Source organism: Halichoerus grypus, chromosome 11 (genome assembly GCF_964656455.1).
Source record: "Halichoerus grypus chromosome 11, mHalGry1.hap1.1, whole genome shotgun sequence".
Taxonomy (NCBI): domain Eukaryota; kingdom Metazoa; phylum Chordata; class Mammalia; order Carnivora; family Phocidae; genus Halichoerus; species Halichoerus grypus.
In genome coordinates, this window is record NC_135722.1 from 96,525,145 (window position 1) to 96,538,447 (window position 13,303).

Genomic DNA, 13,303 nt, shown 5'->3' on the forward strand with positions numbered 1-13,303 from the left:
CAGAGGACTAGCTGCAAAGGACACAGTGCAAGGGTCTCTCCAACATCTAGGGACTCCCTCGGGAATGGCAAGGAGGTCACCATGAGGAGAACGCAGGGACTCTTTCACTGGCCAACCAATAAATCTATATGGTGTCCAGGGCACCTGTGATCTGCATCTTCCAGCCTCCTCCCAGTGTTTGTAGCTTCCATGCTGTGAAGGGCATGTCTGTCTTTACAGGAGAAAGCAGCCACCTCAGGTGAAGAGGAAATGTTGGAGCTGGATCCCTTCAGAGTCCTGGCAAAGCACGGGTGGGGGTCATCAGCTCTCTCCCACTCAGCCCATGACAAAGGTGGCATTGCCCTCCTGCCCAGGGCTCTCAGCTTCAGGAGACTCAGGCCCTGAATGCTCCCCCCAACCCCTCAGAGAGAAGCATGTCCTATGAAGACTCCCAGGAGGCATCACTGCCTAGAGGAAAGGTGTGGAAAGCGGACACACGGTGTAGGGGGCAACGTGGGACCAGTGGAAGAGTTCCATGGAGGCCGAGTGTGGCTCCACAGCCAGAAGGGGCCCTGGAGGGTGGGCAGCGCCCAGCAGTGGACATGGTCAGTGGAGGCCACCTGCCCAGTCTGCAGGAAAGCAATTTCCTGAATTCGGTGGGAGCCAGGACCGGATGACCCTGGTCACTTCACTCTTCAATGCCTCACTTCTCCACTGTTCCAAATCACATGGTTGGGCTGGACTCATTTATTTGTATAAAAACATTAAAGACCTGGCTATGGGCCGAGAAGTAAAAGACACAGTCTCTGGCTGAGGAAATCTACAGTCCAGTAAGAAGCAAAGAACTGGGGGCGCCTGGGTGGCTCAGCTTTTAAGCGTCTGCCTTCGGCTCAGGTCACGATCCCGGGGTCCTGGGATCGAGCCCTGCGTCAGGCTCCCTGCTCAGCAGGAAGCCTGCTTCTCCCTCTTCCACTCCCCCTGCTTGTGTTCCCTCTCTCGCTGTGTCTCTCTCTGTCAAATAAATAAATAAAATCTTTAAAATAAATAAATAAATAAAAAGCAGCAGCAGCAGCCTAGGCACAAGGGAACTTTCTGGAATGCTTACATGAATGCATGTTTTCTGGGTCAAAACTCATCAAACTACATATTGAAAATGGGTGAATTTCATTAAATGTCAATTAGACCTCTCTAAGGTACCATGGGAATACATAAGTAGCCAGGCTAAAGGGCTTCCCAGAGAAAGAGTCATGAGTAGGAGTTAGCACAAAAAGCGAGCTCTATGTGGGCGCCTGGGTGGCTCAGTTGGTTAAGCGACTGCCTTCAGCTCAGGTCATGATCCTGGAGTCTCAGGATCGAGTCCTGCATCGGGCTCCCTGCTCAGCAGGGAGTCTGCTTCTCCCTCTGACCCTCCCCCTCTCATGCTCTATCTCTCATTCTCTCTCTCAAATAAATAAATAAAATCTTTTAAAAAAAAAAGCGAGGGCGCCTGGGTGGCTCAGTCGTTAAGCGTCTGCCTTCGGCTCAGGTCATGATCCCAGGGTCCTGGGATCGAGTCCCACATCGGGCTCCCTGCTCCGCGGGAAGCCTGCTTCTCCCTCTCCCACTCCCCCTGCTTGTGTTCCTGCTCTCACTATGTCTCTCTCTGTCAAATAAATAAATAAAATCTTTAAAAAAAAAAAAAAGCGAGCTCTATGATTTTATAAGCTGATTACAAAGAAAGAAACATTATTTTATTTCTTCTGTATCCTGAAAAACATGGGAAGAGAGAGGGGAAGCTATTGTGTGTTCAGTCTGAGGACAGGCCTTGGCCTCTCTTCTAGGGCAACTCACCATGGCTGGTTGTTATAACAGCTCCCTGAGCACATGGGCCCATCATCAGGAGCCCTGACCCAGTCAGTATTCATTCACACATTCACTAAGTGCACACTCCATGCCAGAAAGTATAATTCCCTGGGCGGGATGATGGGAACAGAGTAGTGAACGAGACAGACAAGTTCCTACCCACAAAACGAACGCTGTCTACAGAGGATGGACATTAAGTAAATCAATGAGTTAAGTCTCATGAGTATAGACTGGGATCATCTCCATGTAGGAGGTGATAAGGGGACACTTTAGTTAAGACAACCCGGGAGAGCCTGAGGAGGGGATGTGAGGCAGAGACCTGGAAGAGAAGCCTGCCTTTTCAAAAACAGCAGGAAGTGCATGCAGGCTGAGAGGAACAGTAAGGGCGTGCTCAAGGTGTCCAGGCAAGAGATGGTACACCCTGATGTCCCTGAAGAGGCAGGCGTGAGCCAGGTCCCTTGGGGCATTGCAGGTCACAGTGAAAAGTTTGCATTTTATTCTAAGGGCGAGGGGGAGGTGATAAAGGATTTGACCTACCTAATAATGTTTTTAGACGATCCCTCTTGCTGCTCAGTGGGAAATGGATTGGAGAAGGACAACAGTAGAAGGACTATTACAGTAATCCTAGGAGACACTACGGCAGCTTGGACAAGAATTGTAGCGGTCAAAGTGGAGGGAAGTGGTGACTTTCAGGTACACGCAGTTAAAACTGAGAGGCCTGGTGAAATCTGCATAAGGTCTGTGGATTTTACAACATCTGTTTCCCCATTCTGACGTACGACGGCTATTAAGATGTTACTACTGGGGAAAACCGGGTGGAGGGTCCACAGGACCTCTTTATGCTATTTTTGCAACATCCCATAAATCTATAATTATTTTAAAATATTTTTTTTTAATTCTCAACAGCAAGCACACACCCAAAAAAAGATGGCAAGTACTAACTCCGGAGGGAGGAATAAAGGAATTCTTATCAGAGCACATTACCCGGCTTGGCTCTAAACAACACTCACATAGTCATCCTCATATATAAACACTGAACTGTCATGAGCACGAAACTTTAACCAAAAGTTGTGATAACACAGTCCTGGAGATGCAAGAAGGGTAAGTGTGTTTGGGGGGGCACAAAACAGGCATATAAGAAAGCTAAACCTCATTCCCACGGGTGAAAGTAAACAGGTAATACTAGAAACTGAAAACGCAGGAAAGAGTTATCTATATGAGAAATTCTAAAGTACAGACGTAAATGGCAGAAAAACTAACCAAAATAGTTGAGAGTGGTTGCTTTGGGAAATGAGAATTCAGAATGGGGAAACAGGCTGCTTTTATGTGATAAACCTAGTAATATAATACTCTTTTTTCTCCATAAATATATCAGTGCTAGGCAATAAAAAATATATTTAAAGAAATATGTTGAAGTCTGCCCCAAAGAACAGAGAGGACTTACTTACTAGTGGTTTGGATGGAAGTGGAAGTGTTGGAAGGAGGGGAGAAAGAATCCCAGATGACCCCTAGGTTTTTGCTTGGGCAGTGAATGGATAATGATGCCATCTGTTGAGATAGAAAAGGCTGGGGGAGTACGGTGGTGGGGAAATGGATGTATTAAATCTGCAATACCCATCAGACATCCAAATAGAAGTAACAAGAAGACAGCTGGATATCCCAGTTCTGAGCAGAGGGGAAAAGGCAGCGTTAGAGGTAAAACTTGGGAGACATCAGCATTTGGGTGGTAGGCACTGACCATGGGACAAGTAAGATTATGCAGGGAGACATTACAGAGAAATAATCAAGCCTAGGCCTAGAATCTGAGGTGGTCCAATATTTCAAGTTCTGGGGGAAGCAAAGGAGATTAAAGAGGAGCCAGAGAGGGAAGAGGAAAGCCAGGGGTCTGTGGAGCCAGAGAAGGGAAAGTTTTGAAAAAGAGCAATCAATTAGGTCAACTGCTGTTAAGAAGTCAAGTAAGATGATTAAATAAAACTAAAAAAAAAAAAGGGCGCCTGGGTGGCTCAGTTGGTTAAGCGACTGCCTTCGACTCAGGTCATGATCCTGGAGTCCCTGGATCGAGTCCCGCATCGGGCTCCCTGCTCGGCAGGGAGTCTGCTTCTCCCTCTGACCCTCCCCCCTCTCATGTGCTTGCTCTCTCTCATTCTCTCTCTCTCAAATAAATAAATAAAAAATCTTTAAAAAAAAAAAAAAAAACTAAAAAAAAAAAAAAAGGTCAAGAAGATGAAGAGGACCAAGTTGTTGGTGACTATGGTAGCTAGTCTCCAAAGATGGCCCCCTCAATAAACCTCAACAAACCATGCCTCTGTTGTAAGCCCTTCCCCTCGAACCTGGCATGGCCCTGTGTTTTGCTTATGACCAACAGCATATGGGAGAAGTCATGCTGCATGACCTCCAAGGCTAGGTCATAAGAAGCCTTGCAACTTCCACCTGGTTCTCCAGGAATGCTCACTCCTGGGACACTCCCTCTTAGAACCTGGCTGCCAGTCTGGGAGTTTAAGTCACATGGTGGCCATGCGTAGGCACTCCAGTCACCAGACCCAGCTAAGCTCCCAGCCAATAGCCACCATCAACTGCCAGTCATGTCAGTGCACTGTCTTGGGAAGTCCAGCTCAGCTAAGCCTTTGGATGACTCCAGGCCCAGCTGCTACGACCGCAACCTCGTGAGAAAGAAACCTCAAGTGAGAATTTCCATCAACCACAGCAGCATGACATACATTAATAAATTGTTGAAACCCACTAAATTTTGAAGTGGTTTGTGATATAGCAACAGATAACCAGACAGTGACTTTAACAAGAGCAGTTCAATGGGGTTCTGGTAACAGAAGCCAGACTGCAGTGATGAGTGAGGGTAAGTGGGAGAGTGTGGACTGCTTTTCCAGGAAATCTGACTGTGACTGGTGTTGCAGGTGGAGTCCAGGAGAGCTTGGTTTGTTTTTAAGATAGGAGATACTACAGCATGGCTGTATGTTGATGGTGATTATTCCTGGAGCAGAGAAAAATTGACAAAAGAGAGGAAGAAGAAAACAACAAAACAGGGTCCTTAGGAAGCCCAGAGGAAGGGACCTAGGAGGAGGAAAGGCAAAGAAGGCACGTGTGGAGGTGGGGAGGTTTGTGAACCTGAAGGTGGGAAGGTCAGGGGTTTTCACACAAGCAGCAAGGTCATTGGCTGATTGAGAAGATGGAGGGAAGATGAGACAGGTTGGAGAAAAGTAGATAATATAAAAAAGTCCTATCAAAAAGTGGGTGTGGTAGCAGAATTCTAAAAATAGCCTCCCAAGATTCCCTACCTCCTAATCCCTGGAGTCCATAAATGAGATGAGATGTCTTCCCCATGACTATGTTATGTCATATGGCACAGTTGATCTTAAAAAAGGGATATTATTGGGGCGCCTGGGTGGCTCAGTCCGTTAAGCGTCCAACTCTTGATTTCGGCTCAGGTCACGATCTCAGAGTTGTGAGATCGAGCCCCACATCGATTAAGATTAAGCCCTCCCCCCAGGGGCGCCTGGGTGGCTCAGATGGTTAAGCCTCTGCCTTCGGCTCAGGTCATGATCCCAGGGTCCTAGGATCGAGTCCCACATCGGGCTCCCTGCTCAACGGTGAGCCTGCTTCTCCCTTTCCTTCTGCCCCTCCCCCTGCTCACGCTCTCTATCTCTCTGTCTCAAATTAATAAATTAAAAAAAGAAAATCTTTAAAAAAAAATGATTAACCCTTCCCTTAAGATTCTCTCTCTCCCTTTCCCTCTGCCCCCCACCCAAAAAAAGAGAGAGAGAGAGAGAAAGAGAGAGAGCCTAACATAATCACATGATCCCTTCAAAAGCAGAGAATATTCTCTGGCTAGTGGCAGAAGAGAAAGAGAAGCAGCCAGAGATATTTGAAGCACAAGAGAGATTCAACATGCCACTGGGGGCCACTTGAGAAGGAATGTGGGCAGCCTCTGGGAGCAGACAGGAGATCCCAACTAGCAGCCAGCAAGGAAACTGGGACCTCATACCTATAGCCATAAGGATTCGGATTCTGCCAAAAGCCTAAATGAGTTTGGAAGTGGATTTTTGCCCTGAGCCTCCAGATAAGAGCCAGCCCCAACAACACCTTAATTTTGGCCTCGTGAGACTCTGGCCAGAGAACCAGCCGATCCCACCAGGACTTCTGACCTTTAGACTGTGCTGAGCCACTAAGTTTCTGGGCATGAGCCCTGACAAAGTCAGGACACGCCCCCTCTTGCTGTAGGGCCTTCTGGGGCAGCTCCACCCCTCACGTGGAGGTGACTCAGCCTCTCGGAACCTCCGTGTCCTGAGATGACAACAGCTGTCATCACAGCTCTGGGCTCAGGTTTTGGGGCTTAACATCTTCATAGTTTCCCGTCATCTAGCCCTGAGCTGTCCAACATGGTAGCCACTAGCTTCAGGTGGCTACTTAGATGTAAACTTAAAGGAATTACATTTACGTAAATTAAATGTTCAGCTCCTCAGTCAGACCAGTCACATTTCAAGTCCTTAAAAGCATATGTGACTAGTGGCTGACACACCGGACAGAGCAGAAATCATTTCCATCCTCACAGGAAGTTCTGCTGGACAGAGCTGGGCTGGACAGTAGATGGGAACCATGGCTGCCTGAACCACTGCCCTTCAGCAGTGGACTGAACTCATGAAAAGGAGGCAGAACTAAAGGGCCCTTAGGGGAACCCTCTCAGCCCCACTCACCTCCAGCCCCAGGAATGCTCTGAGTACACCAACACCTCTGAGCCCAGAACATAGTGTCGTGAGGCCCACGGAGGGGAAAGTTCTTCTTACCGCTAGTCTAAGGCGCCCCCCCACATATTCTTTACCTCCTGCAGCACAACTGACCGTGGAACTCCACGTCCTTCAGAGGAACACAAACACACCCTCACCCGCAAAGGCGTGGTATGCCTCTAAACCCTAACCAGCCACTCATATAGTCGTAACACATGCCAACTCAGCACACTCAGAAACGTCCATGTTTGCCTGCTGTGTGGGACATCAACAGGTCTGTAGGATGCTCACAGTCCACCCGGTTCCTTCTCACCTCTATCACCTCCTGTCCTCCCCAGTGCCCTTTGTCTTGCTCCTTGGTTCCTGTAAACGCCTGCTGGGCCACAACCCAGCAACAGTGTTCTGCACAGAACACTCAAAACTCAGGGCAAAGAGGGGCGCCTGGATGGCTCAGCCAGTTAAGGGTCCGACTCTTGGTTTCGACTCAGGTCATGATCTCAGGGTCCTGGGATCAAGCCCCACATTGGTGGGGGGCGGCGCTCAGTGGGGAGTTTGCTTGTCTCCCTCTCCTCTGCCCCTCCCCCTGCTCATGTTTGCAATCTCTCTCTCTCAAAAAATAAATCTTTAAAAATAAATAAACTGGGCGCCTGGGTGGCTCAGTCGTTAAGCGTCTGCCTTCGGCTCAGGTCATGATCCTAGGGTCCTGGGATCGAGTCCCACATCGGGCTCCCTGCTCGGCAGGAAGCCTGCTTCTCCCTCTCCCACTCCCCCTGCTTGTGTTCCTGCTCTCGCTATCTCTCTCTGTGTCAAATAAATAAAACAAAAATCTTTAAAAAAATAAAATAAAATAAAAATAAAAATAAATAAACTGAGGGCAAAGAAATGCCTCTCTCCCCACTGCCTTCTAAAAAGCAAGAGGTAAGAACACAATTCCCATTCCACCAGATTTAACATTCCTCTCAGCCCATTGGCAAGATACTTGCTTTACACTGAGAAAACTAAAAGCACTTTGTAGTGATTTTCCCAAAGCAAAGACTCGATCAGCCCCAAGGTGAATTGAAGGCCCTCTCTCTCTAGAAACTGAAAACTGCTTACAACTTTTAAATGCTGGCTTTTCCTGTATCTCCTTACCAAGGTGCCAAAAATCATAGAGCCCAGTCTCAGGCAGCCTCCCCATATAGAAGTCTCCCCAAAGCTGGCTTGAAGACATGAAGGGACCAATTGGGACCAGTTGGTTGGGGCCACACCAACTGGAAGCCAGGAAAGCACTGGATGTTTGGAGAAGAAACTTGGCATGAGGAGAACCCCAACTATATAGCACATGCATCAAAACAAACTAGATTTACCACACTTGTTGAAACCGTGGGGACAATCCTAAAAAGGTGAAATCACTCGGGGATGATCATTATAGACATTACTGCTAATTTAAGATCTGTAAAATGTTACTGATACTGCCTTTATTTAGCATGCTATGTTTTTAGTGTTTGATGTTAGGGAACATAAAATATGTATAAGGCATTTCATAGGATCACTCAGTCATTCTAATCTTATTTTTCATCAAGGGTATTCAGATGCAAAACCTCGCACTGTTTCAGCACCTCGACTATCAATGGTTGGGGAGGAGAAGAATATTGCCTGAGCCAGGAGAAATAGAATAAAAACTTTGAAAGAAGACAGAAGCAATAGGGATGGAGAGGGGAACCTTAGGGGAACAAAAGAAACAGAATCAAAAAGATATGGTCCCCAGCAGATGTAGGGAATGTGGTGAGATAATATTTCTAAATAGAATGTGGTTCTTTTTCCACATAGTCCCACTTTAAGCAGCCAAGCTTTTATGCTTATGCCTCAGTAAAGGGATGAGACAGCAAAAACCAGGGGTAAAAAATGGGAAGCCACTTCCGGCTTTTGGATTTTAATTGCCTAGGCCCTTAATAAAACACAAAGGACTCGAAACCTATACAAGAGATGCAGGGATAATATCCTGGGTAAAGCCAGGCCTCCCACTGGCATTACCCCCAGCAGACAAGAGCCAGAGGGGAAGAAATAAGAGCACAGATGTTGGTGGGTCCTGTCCTCAGGGACCTCAAGCGGTTTCTGAGATCTGATAGCGATAGGGCCCCACCCCAACATCCTGGGTAGAGCCTCAGAAAGGAGACCCGGGCCCAGAAAGAGGAAATGACTGCAGAGGGTAACCTCTTTTGGAGGCAGCTGGAACCCTGGACAGCGTCACGCGCTCTCTCGCTATCCCAGAATGATTCCTATGTGTGCAAGACTAACCTGGGAGTAGCAGAGACACCAGACCCAAAGAAGCCATGCAAGCAGGAACCAGGCAGTAGACATCTCAGTGGATACCCAGCTGTCCATTTAAGAACAAGGACCACTTCCTCTAGTGCTCTGGCAAATACATATAGGACACTCTCCCAAGATTCAGGCAATCCTTGGAGAAAGGAGGGGCTACTCCTTCGACCGTCTGAAACTAAATGTCTACCACTCCCAGTAGAAATGTAGGCATATTACAGAAAAACGTTATGTTTCCTGCATCTCGGAGTTGGTAGACTAAGATAATCCCTCTGTAAGAATTATGGGGGAGAATAGTTGGAAACCAGCAAATGTCCGGCTAGGAAACTGGATAGAGGACGCCATCCACAGATGTAGGGAATAAAGGAATGGGAGCAAACTGAGTGGAGAATGAGGAGTTGAAGGTTTGGATGTGTTGAGGGTGAGATGCTGATGGGGTATCCACAGGTATGTCAGGGGCAGCTGGATAATGAGGACCGGTGCTCAGGAATGAGGTCTACCTGAAACTATGGGTTATGGCGTCATGGGGTCCACACATGCAGCAGCTGATGGGTGAGTAGCGGATCACAGTGATCTCATGTGCTCACTACTGCTGTTAAGTTTTTTCACGCGTATTAACTCATTTAATCCTCAAGGCAACCCCACGGGGCAGGTCTTCCTACTAACCTCATTTTTTGACCTGTGATGAAACAGATAATCAATGTTTCAGGCCTCAGAGCGAGTAACCAGAGGAATCAGAGGTCACCCCAGGAAATCTACAATCTGCACATAGGACAACCACATGCTATAAGCTAGACTAGAAGCAAAGAGGAGAAAGGAGCTGTCAGGAGGAAAACCAGAAAAGCCTTGTATCACAAAACGCAAAGGAAGAGAGGACTTCGAGAAGGAAATGGTGGGAGGCACCAAATTTGCAAGAGATCCAGTAACTGATTATAATTAAACAGGCCCACTAGGATTGCACATGGGAGCTCGTAATGCCCGGGGGAGGGAGGTGTCCTGACATCTGGAAAGGAGAGGACTCATGGGCACTGCATGGGCCGGGAGGCGGGGAAGTATGGGGAGCATGACTCTTCCAAGAGAGCTGTGAAGAGGAGAGGGCTAGAATCTGCATTGAACACGTTCATTTCTAAAAGGAGAACAATTTAGAGACTATTCTACGGCGAAGGGAAGTCAGTAGAAGATGAAAGGTTTTTTGTTTGTTTGTTTGTTTGTTTTTAAGATTTTATTTATTTGACAGAGAGAGACACAGAGAGAGAGGGAATACAAGCAGGGGGAGTGGGAGAGGGAGAAGCAGGCTCCCCATGGAGCAGGGAGCCTGATGCGGGGCTCGATCCCAGGACCCTGGGATCATGACCTGAGCCCAAGGCAGACGCTTAACGACTGAGCCACCCAGGCGCCCCGAAGATGAAAGTTTTAAAGATACAGGCCTCGGAAGCTGTGACAGTGACTGTGAGTGTGAAGAGAAAGAACACTGGAGACACCTTCAGTCCATGACTTTAACCTCACACGGGCCCTGGATGCCGAACCCCGCTGTACCTCCAGAGTCAGGCTGCTGTCCCGCTCTCTGGCACCGTGGTTCTCAGAGGGCTGGCCGCGGACCCGCAGCTTCAGCAGCACCCAGAAACTTGTCAGAAATGCAACTTCTCCCGCCCACCCCAGACCTCCGGGATCAGAAAGTCTGGGCGGGGCTTTAACAGACTCTCTAGATGATTCCGTTACACACTCACGTGAGAACCAGTGCCCTCAACGACTCATTTATAACTCCTCCTCTCTCTTTAAATGTCCACCCCCTCCCACTTCATCCTCACTCTCAGCTGACTTTGCCTCCTATTTCACTGAGAGAAAGAGACCATCAGGAGAGAGTGCCCTCTCACTTCCACCACATCCATCCTCATCCCTGCATCCGGGCCCTGCATGGTGCCTTCTCTCTTCGTACTTTGTTTATGTGCCCTGGCTTCTGTACTGGATTCTCTCCCTTCCCACCGCCTCAAGGACGTTGCTCGGGCTCTTCTCTTCTCTCCCCCACATCACCAGTGCTTGCTCTCCACTGGCTCTTTCTCATCAGCATACAAACATACGGTTATTTTTCCCATTTAAAAATGTTTCTTGCGGCACCTGGGTGGCTCAGTCGTTAAGCGGCTGCCTTCGGCTCAGGTCATGATCCCAGGGTCCTGGGATAGAGCCCTGCATCGGGCTCCCTGCTCCGCGGGAAGCCTGCTTCTCCCTCTCCCACTCCCCCTGCTTTTGTTCCCTCTCTCGCTGTGTCTCTGTCAAATAAATAACATCTTTAAAAAAATAAATAAATAAAAAATAAAAATAATAAAAATGTTTCTTGACCTCACTTCTCCTTTTACTTCCCACCCAACCTCTCTCCTTCCATTACCACAAAACTCCTCCAAAGAGTTGCCCACACTGTACCCCATCCCTCTCCTCCCATCTTTCCTTGAGCCCATCCACAGACTTTCACCCCACTACTCCACCAACACCATTCTTGTCAAGGTCACCATCGCCCTTGGAAATCAATTCCCAGACTCGTGTTACTTAATCCATATACAGCATTTGACACAACAGATCTTTCTCTCCTCCATGGTAACTTTCCTTCTCTGGGCTTCTGGCATAACACCATCCCTCAGATTTTTTCTTCTCTACTTCATAGCCATTTCTCAGTCTCTTTGATGGTTCCTATTCAATTCTAAAGCCATTTAATGTCAGAGAGCTTCAGGATTCAGTCCTGGCACCTCTCTATTTTTCCTCCCTTAGTGACTTTCGTGGCTTTAAACAATACCCACATGCCAATGACTCTCAATTCTTTATCTGCAACCCAGACCCTGCAAAACTTGTACATCCAACTGCTTTCTTGACATCTTGACACGCCTAATAGACACCTCAAACTTAATATGTATTAAACCAGGCTCCTGCCCTCCCCCCACCCCACCTTCTCAGTTAATGTTCAAACCAAAAATTCCTCCCTTTCTCTCACGACCGCCACCTCATCCATCAGAAAACCTTACTGGCTCTACGTTCCAAATACATCCAGAACCCAACCACTCCTCACCACCCTCCTGCTACCTACCATACTGACACCACCATCTCTCACCAGATCATTTTAGTGACATCCTAAACGGCCTCCTGCTTCTACTCTGCCTCAGATGTGTTCTCATACATCAGCTGAAAGGATTCTGTTAAAACAAAAGTCAGATCCATGTCCATCCTCTGCTCAAAATGTTCCAATGGCTCCCATCTCAGAGTAAAAGTGGAAGTCATCAAAATGGCCTTAGGGTCCTACATAGTGCAATCCCTGCCTGCTCTCATCGACCTCTCTTCACTCCCTCTCTTCACTCTCACACTCCCTCTCTTCACTCCAGCCACACCCACCTTTTTGCTCTTCCTCAAAAATGGCAAGTGTGTTTCCACCTTACCACAACCTTTGCATTTACAGTCCCCTTCCGCCTAGAACCTTCTTCCTAGCTAAACAGCCAGATGATTCACTCCTTCATCTCCTTCAGCTCACTCAAATGTCATCTTCTTGTTGAGACCATCTCTGATGACACCTTATACACTCTGTGTCCCCCCGTTTTATTTGCTTCCATAGCTCCTACTGCCATCTAACATACTAGAGATTTCACTTATTTTGTTATTGTCCTCTGCTTCTCCTAGAATGTACGCTCCTTGAAGGCAAAAGTTTTGCCTGTTTTGTTCACTGCTGTTTCCCTTGTGCCTAGAAGAGTACCCAGTACACGCAACAGCTATCCATAAAATGTGATGGAATGAGGGCCCCAAGGGAGTATGAAGAGTTGAGATCAGAAGGGATTCATCTTGGACAAGAGGGAAGCCTCCTCTTTCACTGCCCCGGAGCGGAGATAAGAATGGACTCAGATAGGTTTGAAGGCAGAAATTTAAGTATTTCCCTCCTGGTTGGCCACAGTTTCTCTGGGACATAGAAGACAAGGAAGGACTTGAGGAGAGTGGTGATGGACAGCCATAGCAGCCATGGAGAACAGGAGAAGGAGCTGAAGACACTTGGAAGGGCTGACAATCCAGGTGAAATTGAAAACCTGGGTTTGCCTTGGCACCAATCTACCTGGCTGGGCGATTTTCTTCAACACCATGGGATACACAACGAATGGGAGTGTCAAAAGTTGTCTCTCGGCTTTTTCTTGAAAAAGTAAAACGACTCCCCTCCACTACCTGAGTGCCTCCGTTTACCCACTCAGGGCGCCATCACCAATCATCACCAGCCACTGGCTTCGTGTTAGCAAAATGAGCAGAGGGTGTGTTAAGAGGAGAGAAAAGGAGGAGAGGCAGAAGAACAGGCCCCCTCCCAGACCCGTGGGAAGGAGCCGGACCATTTAGCCTTCCCTCAAACCTGGAAATTGATATATAGACACTAGGGCTCAAATTCTGAGCCTCCTCCCCAACCCCTCCTCGTCCCCAGTACCTTCCCCGCT

General features: G+C 47.9%; 1 long non-coding RNA gene across 12 annotated transcripts in view; it reads right to left on the bottom strand.

Moving 5' to 3' along the window:
- The window catches only part of LOC118521786 (uncharacterized), a 248,140-nt gene that overhangs the window by 213,179 nt on the left and 21,658 nt on the right, over positions 1–13,303 (bottom strand). The window lies entirely within an intron of this gene.